Genomic DNA, 13651 nt, shown 5'->3' with positions numbered 1-13651 from the left:
GCTCACTTCCCTTTCTGTCTCACTCATCTTCCAGTTCTCTGCTTAAACGTCCCTTTCTCACTCTAAGTGCAGGTTCAAAGTTCATGAAGGTGGGGGGTTCCCATCGTGGCTCAGCAGTAATGAACCCAACTAGGATCCATGAGGATGCGGGTTCAATCCTTGGCCTCCATCAGTGGGGTAAGGATCCAGTGTTGCTGTGAACTGTGTGTAGATAGCAGACACAGCTTGGATCTGGCATTGCTGTGGCTGAGGTGTAGGCTTGCAGCTGTAGCTCTGATTCGACCCTTAGCCTGGTAACTGCCACATGCCACGGGTGTGGCCCTAAAAAGACAAAAAAAAAAGTTCATGAAGGTGGAACCTTGTCCAAGTTGACTACTCTATTCCCAATATCTAATACAGTGCCAACACGTGGTAAGTATTCACTAAATGTTTTAAATAATTCACTCATTAGTAAATTTTGAATATATTCATTAACACTCAAGGTCAATAATACTTCTTTTTATTATCACATACTTGAGTTTTCAGTCTTAATATTCCATTTCACAATTAGTATTTATTTAAAATCCCTTCCACCCTGATTATTTGCTCATGTTAGGGATGGTTTCTGGGTTAGTTTTTGCATTTTGTTTTTCTTTTTCATTCTCTCCCACTACTACCACCATCCTCCTGTTCTTTTAGCTTAGAAGAAAGTAAAAATTCTTATAGAAACACTCTTCCAAGAGATTCTGTGATCTCTCTAGAACCTAATTTACCCAACAGGTATAAATCCATAAAGCAAATTCATGTAGGTGGGCAAGGCCAGTATTCCTTAGAACGATAATCTCATTTCTGGAATTTTGAGGAAATCCTGCTCACACCCAACCTCTTTGGTATGCTGATAATTCCATTAGCAGGTGGGATGTCAGATTTCACAATCAGAGACATGGCTTTAAATGTAAATCCTTACAAGAGAAGTTGTACTTGAACTCAAGTCTCATTCCAGGCTTCAATGACATCTTCTCTTTCCTGAGAATGTCTGAAGGATGGTGGTAGCATCCTGGGACAGGCAGAGCCAAGAGGAGGAGCTGGAAGAGAAGACTTCCTGCATCACCACCTTACTGAGGGCTGGCCTGACTCCTCATCTGTGACCCTCACAGACTTTGTTCACCACATTCTTGTAGGTGAGTAACAAAGAGAAGCTGCCATGGACCAGGTGCTCATGCTTTCTACATAGCCAGTATTCATGGAGACTGCTTACCTTGGAGCAAATCTTCATTCTCAGAGGAATTTTGGAACAGCCCCCTCAGTTAGGAAAATAGACAAAAAAAAAATTTATTGCTCTTGAGTAATGGTGTGACACATCATTTTTGGCTTTAGAAAGCTCGTCTCAGCCAATCCCTTTGGAGAGATTGAACTCAGAGGTCTTTGGGGTGGGCAAATTTATAAGCAGGCCAAGGAATTTCCTGGAAGGAAAGAAATGAAGGTTTGACCTATTCTCTTTTGAAGATTAATGATGTTATAAGCTCTAATAACCTTGAAGTGGTATCAGCACAGCCTTAAAAAATAATTTTTTTGAAGAAAAATAAAATGAAAGACACTAAGAACTGCCTAAAAGGAACTCAGTCATGAGGGAAGATGGAGTACAAATATGGAAAGGAGATCACAGCCAAAGCCATGGCCTCTCCACTGGAAGCTGGAATTAAGATCTGAGAACCATGGAGCCTAGGCTTCTGGTGACATGGGATAAATGCATCTGAAATTAACTCCCAGACATTCTTTTTCTCCCTCAATAACCCTTGAAGCCTCCTTTGTACCAATGAACAGTGACAATATCCCATGGTGCCAGCTGTTGTGTTTTATAACACAACACCAAATGGTAGTCACAGAAGCTACAGGACAAAATCTGGGTTCTCACTAGTGGACTAGATTCCCTAGCTAAACTTTCTCCTTAAGGAATTGAATTTAGCTTATGCCTTCTGGAATGTGTAAGCCCATAGCGTACTTAGATATCTGGGGCAAAATGTCCTAATAAAGATACTAGCTTTTCTGCCTATCTGGGCAGAGAGAGGATTGAAAAATTAATATGAATAAAAATAATTGAAAAAATATACATAACCTCCAGTCTTCCCCAGACTGGTGAAATAAATTGAGAAGAGAATTAACATAGCCTGAGATGGTGACCCTTAGAAAAGGCTGTTTGCGAAGTTGGTCCTTGACTGGCATCTGGTGACCTGGGTTTCAGGAATGTTCCCATGACCCTAACTGATAAGAGAGTCTCACTATGCCTAAACTATTTGTACAAACAATATGGTTTATACTGAACATCTGCTTTCCTTCTGGGAGTCATATAGTTCAGTTCATGCTAAGTAGAGGATTTCTCTGTGACCAGTCTCAGTGAAAACCTTGGTCCCTGAGTCGCTAATGAACTTCCCTGGCAAATGTCTCATGTATTGTCACAATTCATTTCTGGAGGAATTAAGTGTGTGACTCCCCTGTGAAAGTAGTTTTGGAAACTCATGCCTGGTTTCCTCCAACTTTCTCTATGGACTTTTTCCCTGTGGTGTGATAAATCATGGCCATGAGTATAACATATGCTGAGTCCTCGTAGGGAACCATCAAACCTAGGGTGTTATCTTAGGAGCCCCCACACATGAGTAAAACACACAAGTAAAACACACAAGTAATATTAATCACATAGGAACCACCTTTTCAATGTGATTATCAAATTTTAGCCAGATATTTCCATTAACATTTTCAAATGTTTTCTCACATTTACCTATTATTAGAGTATTCTTTTTTATACAAAATTTTGATTAATTTTTCCTACATATTAACAGAGTTAACTAAACAAAAGCTTTCTATTTTAATGTCAAGCCATATGAACTGGAAGGGATTTTAGAGGAAATATAGTCCTATCTACTCATTTCAAGAAGAAATTGAAGCCATAGCTGAAGAAATAGAAAGTGGGCTTTGGGAGTTCCCGTCAGTGGCTTAGTGGTAATGAATCTGACTAGGATCCATGAGCACATGGGTTCGATTCCTGGTCTCACTCAGTGGGTTAAGGATCCGGCATTGCCGTGAGCTGAGGTGAGGATCACAGACGTGACACAGATCCCACATTGCTATGGCTGTGATGTAGGCCAGCAGCTACAGACTCCTAGCCTGGGAATTTCCATATGCCATGGGAGTGGCCCTAAAATGAAACCACTTAAACCCCACATAAAAAGTCACCATATACAATACTTAAATTTGTGCTATTAAAATAAGAAAAATAATCGATATACAATGTATTTATAGCAGGAAACTTCAATTTCACTCTTTCTTTAAAATCGACCCACTTATGTTAGGAATTTAAGAAAATCTGCTGATATGTGGTACCATCAGTCTAACAAAAATTATTGAAAATTTTATAAACACTTCATCAAATCAACTTCAAAATAAAATCTCACCCAAAGTAGTTCAGCTTTTTTCACTACAGGTAGTACTGTTTTTACTCTTACATTAACCTAAATCATTGTACAAAGTCTGGCTATATATACTTTTATCATATTACAGCCCTACCATTCTTTTCCTCTTCTTGGTCTCCAAACTACAGGAGAACAAACTATAAGAGAACTGCCTGCAACCCAAACAGTAACATGTGGGGCTATTGTTCTCACATTTTCCTTTTGGTGGGTTATCATGACTCACTGATACATGAATTAACTTTTAAATTATTTTGAGGAAAGAGAAAATGTTGGTTGGTAGAATTAGTATCTAAATGCTCAAATGGTTACAAAGTTTCACCCTGGTCTTTCCTTTGTTTGGGGCAAGATTTAAGAAAAACACAATGCTCGTTTCACTAACTCTAAGATACACATTTTTAAAACCTTTAATCTCTTGAATCAGGATTTATTTTACAATTAACAGAATATCAGAGGTTTAGTTGGCAGCATTTTTTTCTTTAGTGATAAATTTAAAAAGCATGTTTTTTATAACCATTACTATTGGTTATGAGAGGAAATATGATAGGCATGTTTAAAGTACCTATGAATTCAAGAAAAGATGCTATTGGATATCTTCCTGCTGTTCTTCCAGTTCTGCTTTCCCCTTGTCCACCTTGCTTGGGACCCTGCGAAGCTAAATTGTGTACATGACATCAACCAGGCTCCCTTGCTCTACTAATTTTGGTTGGATTCATGGGAGGCACTGGCAGGCAAGCTGGAGGCAGGAGGAGAATGAAGTGGGAGAAATACTCCCATTCTTCCCCCTTCAGGGTCCCTATGGGTTCTCTGGGTCACCCCCCACACATACACATTGAAAGCCAAGGCTGCCACCAATCCATCCATCCCTCTCCAAGTTTCTCTCTGTCCTTGATCCTTGAGATCTAGGGTTAGTGTCACCTTCCAGGTGTTACTAGCACTGGGCACTGCACCATCTCTTGTTTTTCTAGATGATACCAACACATTTATAAATAAGTCCTTTATTAACCGGTCCCCAAATTTCCAATCTGAGTATGCTCTCTGTTTCTGCCAGGACCCTATCTGATACACTCATTCTTTAACCCTTACTTCTCATGGACAAGAAGCATTTTTCATCAGCTGAGAGCTTTTTAGAAATGTAGACGTTTGACCTCCCTCCAGACCTACTGAAACAGAACCTTCATTTTAACAGGATCCTCATATGACTTGTGTGTACATTAAAATTTGAAAATCACTCCTTTAACACATCAGTATATATAATCAAATATAACAACAGAATGTTAATGGCTTATTAAGAGATGATTATCTGGTCCTCACTGTCTGTTGAGGGATGCTTCTCCAACTCTTCCTCCATTATGTGAACTGAAAAGAGAATACGAAATCTAAAAGGAAAGTGTCCTTATTTGGCAAAACTAAAGCAACTTATGTAAAAAGTTGTTGATTCTCATCTCAAAATAATTTCATTTTAAATTCAGCAGAGCATTTGGAAGGAAAAGCAGAGGAAAACAGTACTTACAGATATAGTAATGAACAATAACTAGGTCCATCTATGCCAAAGACCATTAAAATAAGAAGAGAGTAGAGTTAACTGGATGAAAATCTTTGCCGTATTGCACATAAGTATTGGTAATTTGAGCCTCATTTGTCAGCACTCAGCCATTCATATTGATTTTTCTGAAGTTTGGGATGCAGAATGAAGAAATAATTGTCAACAAGATCTCTGGATGGAAAAAGAAGAACATTTAGTCAAATTAAGGAAGCAATCCTCGACACTTGTCTCGATGTAGAAAGCAAGGCAGAATCCGCAGGAGGTTTTAGAACCTGCAAATTTGCTGGTCTGTTTAAAATGCTTCACACACTATTCAAGGAAAAAATCAGACATTTCATGTATGCAGATAGTCTTTAAGGCTATCTTAAAGAAACTTACGGGAATGCAGTTGAAGTTAACCATCCTCCTTACCATACAAAATTACCTCACTTTGTACTAGGTGTGCTTGCAAATAAGCTGAAACTTCCTTATATTAAAGGAGGAATGTTTGGTTTATAACTTGAATTTAAACTCATACTGAGGCATGCCATTCTTAGGGATCTCATGGACCCAAAGCAATAATAACCCCAGAGTGTCAGTATACAGGAAATCCTGCCTGGATAGCCGTTCTGCAATCTGTGTCAGCCCTTTTCCTCCCTGCTTAGAATTACTACAACGTGTGGTTTCCTGGGGCTCTGGGAAGGGGCCTGGCTGAAAGTGAACCATCTTAATTTTTAATGTGTCAACCTTGAACATCACCCCCCCCCTCCCCCACTAATGCCCACCTCTACCCGCTATGTCTTTCTTCTGTCTAGTTGCTAGGGTGCAAGAAAGCAGATTAGGTCTTCAAACCCCAGATATCAGGCCAACGGTCGTGTCCTGAGAAGTACCTAGTTAGAGTTGGAAAAGCACATGTGAAGCAGGTAGCTCTAGGTTCAAATCATGGCTCTATTACATTAGCTGTTTGGCCCAAGGCATGTAGGCTAACAACCCTGTCATCTGCTTGACCTCAGAGTTTTTCGAACACAGAGCCCTCTCTTGCAATTATCTTCTAGTCTTATTGCTAATGCTTTGGTCTTCCAGGAATCACCTGAAAAGGTTCTTTCCCCAGGCTTCCTCTAGAAAGCTTCCTTAGTCTTTTCAAATATTTTTGATCTACTATATTAAAGACCATACATATTTACTTTTTTATACATATATTAAAAATATATATACTTTAATAAGTATTTATTATTATATATTTGTAAATGATATATTCATTGTTTATATTTGTTAATATAATTATTTTATGTATTTGATATATTTATATTATATATCATATAATTTACATAGCCTAAGTTGTATCTTGAACCTGATATATATTTATTATATATTAATAAATATATACAGGGTATATATGACATTATGTATAATACACATGCGTTTTTACAAAATTGAAATCATAAGAATACATTTACATATATCCTTTTAAAATAATATCACAAATATATCCCCATATCTGTAAATATTCTTTGAAAATGTTTTTAATGGCTGTATAGTATCACATTATACTGATACCACAATACACATTATATGGATGTCACAATTATACTATCCCCTATTTTCTGTTTTTATCCTGCTTTAAAAGTCCATTTCTAATTACTCTTCATAAACAATAATGCTTTGATGAATGTTCTTCTACATAAATTTTTATGCACTGATTTCTGCCATCAGCCAAGATGGAGTAACAGAGCTCACATTTATGATCCCACATCAAAAGACTAAAACAATAAGAAAAAATATGAAAGAATGGTTTCAGACATTGAACAACAGGCAATTTAGGACAGTGTTCCTGGGAGAGGAGAAACAAATGAGATAAGTCTTACAATTGCCCTAGTTTATTACCTAGAAAGAGATTCCAGACCACATCCCTGGCAGGGAGAAGCCAGGGGAAGGCCAGCATTTATCCTGGATTGTAGAGATAGAGTTGGGAGTTCAAAAGTCTAAGGTGGCAGATTGCTAAAGGGGAGAGAGTTGATTCTACTAGCTGGCTCTTAGTTTGCTGTTAAAAGAATGTTGCAGAGATGTGCACCTAGCCCATGTGTGGGATTAATCTCTGAGGCCAAGAAAAGAACCACCCCACAGGAGCAGTTGAACCCAGGCAACTCCCACAGGGCCAGGAAGAGCCTATGTTCCCACCAACCATATGGAAAAATCTCATAATACCTGGGTTCTCAGGAAGAGTACTCTGAAGGGAATCATCTCCGTGGTGGGGCAAAATTAGCTGTAGACTAAATGCTGCTCTGTCCCCCCCAATAAAGTCCAAAAGCAAATACCAGAAAGGACAAACTTTCTGAGGAACTTAACTGCATCACCTACTAGTATTTTCTCCTAGATGAACTCAGGAAAAAGTCCCAGAGGAATGCAGTACGTTATCACAAAAGTGCCACACTGCACTTAAGGAGAAATGTCTGCAGGAAGACAAGCGCGCACTGCTTTGGAGGAGGGGATTTTCTGGTCCAGCAATGTTCATTCGTTCATTCATGCATTCATTCATTCAAGTATATTATGAGCACCTCTTGTGCGCCATAAACCTGCATATATTTTAGCATCAAACAGTAGGGACACACCATTTGCATAGCTGATGCTCAGCCACTATTATGAGAACCAGCACATGGCCAATTGCATTGCACCCTCTGGCCAGCCTCTCTAGAAAAGTATCCAATGGACACATCAAATCTGGTTTCCTAAGATACAATCAAATTGTGCTTCCTCTGAAAGTTTGATTTGATTTGTGCTAAAACCAACAAAAGGACCTGCTGGTTGAGACCACCCTGTTAGGAAATTTGCTGATGCTCTGTGTCCAAAGCAGGACACACTGAGAGCTCTGTTTTTCTTCTGTTCTTGGATCACACCCTCAATGAATGGACTGTCTGTGCTGTGTTGAATTTCTCCCATCTTCATTCCAAAATTGTCTATTAGATGGTTTCAATTTGAGACAATTTTCAAGCAATGATGGCATCAAACTAGTATCTAATTGGGGGAAAGTAATTTCTGGAAAAATCCCAAGCCAGGAGATTGTCTATCTGAGAAAATTATATACTGAAGCTGCCAGCTCAAAATGGAGAGCTTACGAGTATTAAACACAACTCTGCCATTGTCCATTTTTGTACCCTGCATTTGGTGAATGCAGAAGGGCAAGGCAGAGGTTACTGGGATTTATTCTGCAGTTTTCTCAAGGCCAAAGAATAAGATATTTGTACCATTTGAAGGAAATTTAGTGATAATGTCTAGTCCATTTTCCCACCTCAGGAGCTCAGCACAGGCCATACATTTGTTCAAACTGCTCCCACCCTGGACTGGCATTCTCACACCTCTAAATCCAGACAAAATCTTCTTGAAACTTACCTTACCCAAAGCTTTTACTGTATGTTCCAACTCTTAGCATCTCCCTCTCTAAATGCCTGATGATCTTAGGACTCTCAAGCATTTAGTAAGGTGTGGTTTCAAAAAGAGTATCCATTATTTTCTGAGTGTTCTGATGGAGAGTGCCTTGTCCCCCACCATAGCATGGATCCTAGCAGCCTTAGATCATGGCTAGGATGGTATTAACATTCCAAGAACATAGTACAAAATAAAAGTGCAATGGATACTTAAGGAATTAGTATAGTGAAAGAATGAATAAATGAATGCATGAATGAATGTATTCTGAAAGCTCAATTACTGCTTGTGGATCATTTCATTGACTCTGTGAAAGAGAGCAGAAGGATTGTTATCTTCTGTGCTTAATGAAAGTTGAAGATAATAGGTACCTCAGATCATGCTTGGCAAACATGAGTTATAACAAAGGAAAGAAATAAGAAGCAAAAGCAACCACAGTCATGTTAAGCCCTGTTAATACCCCAAACATAAGATCAATTATGCAAGATCAATCTCTATTTTTTTGTACAATTGAAACACCAGCTTTTCTCTACTATCATCCCCCAGGAAACTCACTCTCACCACTTTAAAGGGAAATCCAGCCTCTTACTTTCATCTGGTAGGATTAAGCTAGAAATGTATTTTGGCAGAGACTGATAGCCATACCTACTACCCATTATCATGCCCAGTTGAAGATAACACCTCCCTTCCTACCAGCTAAGTGTGGTCCAACTACTAGGTTTTGCCCAATTAGGTATGAGCAGAAGTAAGGCATACAACTTCTGGAAAATTCCCACAAAAGAAGGAAGCACATTCTCCCCTTCCTTCTTTCCCTTTCCTGGAGGTTGTAATTTGCAGGAGGGCAGAGCAACAGCATGGGAGGAGATTGCATCCCTGATATTAGGCTACATATTAGCCCCTTCCATGAAAGGAGATCATTTTGTTATTTTGTGTTTTGGGGGTCTCATAATAGTGGCTTAACTTGTATCTTAACTACTACTTAGCTCCTACCTCTGCATATGATAACACCTCTAAGAGATTACAGGAGAAAATATATTGGATGAAGTCCTAGAAAGCATTTATCATAGTCCTCCTTTTAAAAATGAGGACACTTGGAGTTCCCATTGTGGTACAGTAGAAATGAGTCCGACTAGGAATCATGAGGTTGCAGGTTCTATCCCTGGCCTCATTCAGTGGGTTAAGGGTCTGGCATTGCTGTGAGCTGTGGTGTAGGTCACAGATGTAGCTTGGATCCTGCGTTGCTGTGGCTGTGGCCGAGGCTGGCAGCTGTAGCTCTGATCTGACCCCCTAGCCCGGGAACCTCCATATACCACAGGTGTGGCCCTGAAAAGCAAAAATAAATAAATAAATTAATTAATTAATTTAAAAAATAAAAATGAGGACACTGGAGTTCAGAGAATTCGACTAACTTGCACAAGGTGACAGAGTGGTACCCAGGTCTACCTGACTACAAATCTCATACTCTTTCCATTTTATAATAACAGTAGTAGTGACAATAACAGTAATAGTAATAACTGACATTTACTATGTGTTTATTGTGTGTCAAAATCTACCTCATTTAATACCCCAAACAACTCTTTGAAACAGGTGCTACCATGCCATTGACTTTTAAAAAATTTGTAATCCAAGTGTAGATGATTTACAAAGTTGTGTTAATTTCTGCTATACAGCAAAATGATTCATATTTTATATACATATATGTAGGACTTGTTATTTACCCATTCTTTGTATAATAGGTTGCATCTGCTAACCCCAAACTCCTAGTCCATCCTTCCCCATTCCCCCTCCCCCTTGGCAACCACAAGTCTGTTTTTTATGTCTGTGAATCTGTTTCTCTTTTGTAGATAGGCTCATTTGTGCAATATTTTAGATTCCACGTATAAGTAACATCATATGGTATTTGTCTTTCTCCATCTGACTGACTTCACTTAGCATGATCATTTCTGGGTCCACCTGTGTTGCTGCAAATGGCATTATTTCATCCTTTTTATGGCTGAATAACATTCCATTGTGTATATATACCACATCTCCTTTATCCATTCATCTGTCAATAGACATTTAGGTTGTTTCCATGTATACCATACCACTGATTTTTACAGATGAGGAAATGGGGCTTAGAATTTATTAAATAATTTTCCTAAAGTCACAAAACTAGTAAGGGGCAGTGACTCAGTTTAAAGTGTCACAGTGTAAACTGTCATAGGACTGACTGGAGCTACAATTCTCATCCTCTGCTTTACTATGACCACATCTTTAGATTAAATTATTATTATTCAGTTACAAAAGGAATATCCAGTACCGAGTCTTAGGCTATAAAGTCATCCTTCTGAGTTCAAGTGTCTGATAGACATTTGGTGACTCACATGTGGCCAGTTTGACCCCAGTGTAGAGCTGATGAGAATTAAAAAACAAAACAAAACAAAACCCTTTTCTTATTTCATACATAAGAACTACACCCAAAGACTCATTTGCCTACCTTACTCTTACCAGCTGTTAAGTTATACACACAGATCCATGAGTCATTGTGTAGAAACTGCAAGAAATTTACTGTACACATTTGAATGATTTAAGCTTAATTCTGCTAAAATCCTAGGGATGTTATCAAGGATAGCTGACAAAACATAGACATGAAGAAATTTTCATAGACACATGGCTGAGGCTTGAATGATCAGTACTTTTCAGGTACTCATTGTGCATTTACCCATTATATCAAAAATAAAACTATTAATGCTATTCTCAAATAGAGTTTTATTTTTACTTTTTTTTAAAGTCATAAATCCTACTAACAGAAGCTTAGGTGTTTCTATCAACAATTCAACCTGGTATTTGCTTCTGAAAATTAATTGAAAATGGGAAAGAAGGAAAGAAATATGTGAAAATAGAAAGTGTTTTAAAAAATGATCTGCATAACTTTAGCAAAACCTGAGCGAGGCATTATAAGACAAGGAAATAGTAGACCAATATCTCTCATGAACATAGATGCTGTGATAAACAGATCTAGGGGAACTCTGCTTCCTAGTGTTCATGCCCTTGTATAATCCCCTCCAATTTAGGAGCAGGTGGGCACTGTGACTTGCTTCAAACCAACAGAGTATGGCAAAGACAATGGGATGTTGCTGCCATGATTGCATATTTTTATAATATCCCTTGCTAGCAGACTCACTCTGGAGATGTTGCCTAGGTGGCTCTGAAGAAGTGGCCATGTTGGGAGGTCCACATGGCAAGGAAGTGAAGGTTCTCTCAAAGAACTGAAAGCAGCCTTCAGATGATAATCAATAAGTAATTTGGCCCTCAGTTGTACAACTATAAGGGAATGAATTCTGCCAACAACCTGAAATCTTGGGAGCAGATTCTTCCCTGGTTGAGCCTTCAGCACTTTGTTTGCAGACTTCTGAGACCATAAACTGAGGACCCAGTTAAACCACACCTATCAGACCCATATAACCTGTGAGATAATATGTGTTCTAAATCTTTGATAACTTGTTATGCAGCAATAAATAATACATGTGCAAAAATTGTCAACGAAATATTAGAAAATTGAATTTATTAATATGTTTCAAAATTGTAAAATTAACTCAACATTTTTGGGTGTTGTTACTTTTTTTTAAGACTGCACCTGCAGCATATGGAATTTCCCAGGCCAGGGACTGAATCAGAGCTGCAGCTTCTGGCCTATGCCATAGCCACAGCAACGCCAGATCCAAGCTGCATCTGTAACCTACACCACAGCTCATGGCAACAATGGATTCTTAACCGACTGGGCAGGGCCAGGAATGGAACCCGTGTCCTCACAGATATTAGTTGGGTTCATTACTGCTGCACCACAATGGGAACTCCTGGTTCAATGTTTGAAAATCATTTTAAAAATTGCCATATTGGCAAAAAAGGTAGAGTGATATAGTCATCTCAATAGTTGCAGAGAAAGCACATGACAAAATGTAACACCCCCAGAATAAACATTCTTAATCAAACTAAGGAAAAAAGGAAACTTTTTCAATGTGATAAAGGACAAACGTACAGCCCTAATATCATATTAACTGGTATAAAACAAGATGCTTTCCCCAAAGATTGAGAACAAGACAAGGATGTCTACTTTTCTGTTCAATATTGTACTGGAGTTCCTATCCAATGCAATAAAGAAAAACAAAGAAGTAAAAGTCATAAAGATTAGAAAGTAAGAAATGAAATTGTCTTTATGCAGTTTGCTTACATAGAACATCTCTATTATATTAGTTCCTTATTGCTGTTGTAACAATGACCACAAACTTAGTGCCTTTAAACAACACAAATTTATTATCCTTATGGTTCTATAGTTTAGATGTCTGATACCATAGGACGAAAAATCACAAGTGTTGGCAAGGCTGTCTTTCTTTCTAGAGGCTCTAGAGGAGAATTTTCTTCCTTGACCCCTCTGCCTTCTAGAGACCACCCACATTCCTTGGCTTGTCATCCTTTTCCTCCATCTTCAAACCCAGCAACATTGTATCTCTCTGACCATTCTTCACACACAAATTTTTTTTTTTCTCCACCAGTGGTTTATCTTTTAGTTTTCTTAGTGATGTCTTTTGAAGACTAGAAATTTTAAATTTTGATTAGGTCATTTTTATCATATTTTCTTTTATGGTTAGCTCTTTCCTACGTCCTATTAAGAATGTCCAGATAACCCAAAGTTGCATAGCTCCTAAAAGTTTTATAGCTTTAGCTTTTATGCTTAGGGGTGCGATCATTTGGGGATCCATCTCAAATTAAATTTTTTTGTATGGTGTGTGAAAGTGGTCAAGTTGATCTAGATCATTTGTGGAAAAGATTATCCTTTTCCATTGAATTACCTTGGTATCTTTTGTATAAATCAATTGATGTGTCTATTTACAGACTCTATTCTATTCTTTCATCTATTTGTCTATCCTCTAACTAATATCACACTGTCTCAGTTGCTGAAGTTTTACTGTAAATCTTGAAATTAGGTAATATGGCTCCTCCAAGAATGTTCTTTCTTAATCTTTCCTCAAAATTGTTTTTGTTGTTCTAGGTGCTTTGCATTCCCTTATACATTTTAGCATCACCTTGATAATTTCTTTTTTTCTTTTTTTTGGCTATGTCTGTATTATGTGGAAGTTCCCAGGCCAGGGCTTGTACCACAGCAGTGACCTGGGCCACTGCAGTGACAATGCTGGATCCTTAGCCCACTGTGCCACGAAAGAATTCCTCACTTTGCTAATTTCTACATAGAAAAAAAAAAAAAGCCTATTGGGATTGGGATTTC

This window comes from Phacochoerus africanus, chromosome 2 (genome assembly GCF_016906955.1).
Source record: "Phacochoerus africanus isolate WHEZ1 chromosome 2, ROS_Pafr_v1, whole genome shotgun sequence".
In the NCBI taxonomy this organism is placed as follows: Eukaryota; Metazoa; Chordata; class Mammalia; order Artiodactyla; family Suidae; genus Phacochoerus; species Phacochoerus africanus.
This window is presented reverse-complemented; position numbering follows the sequence as displayed.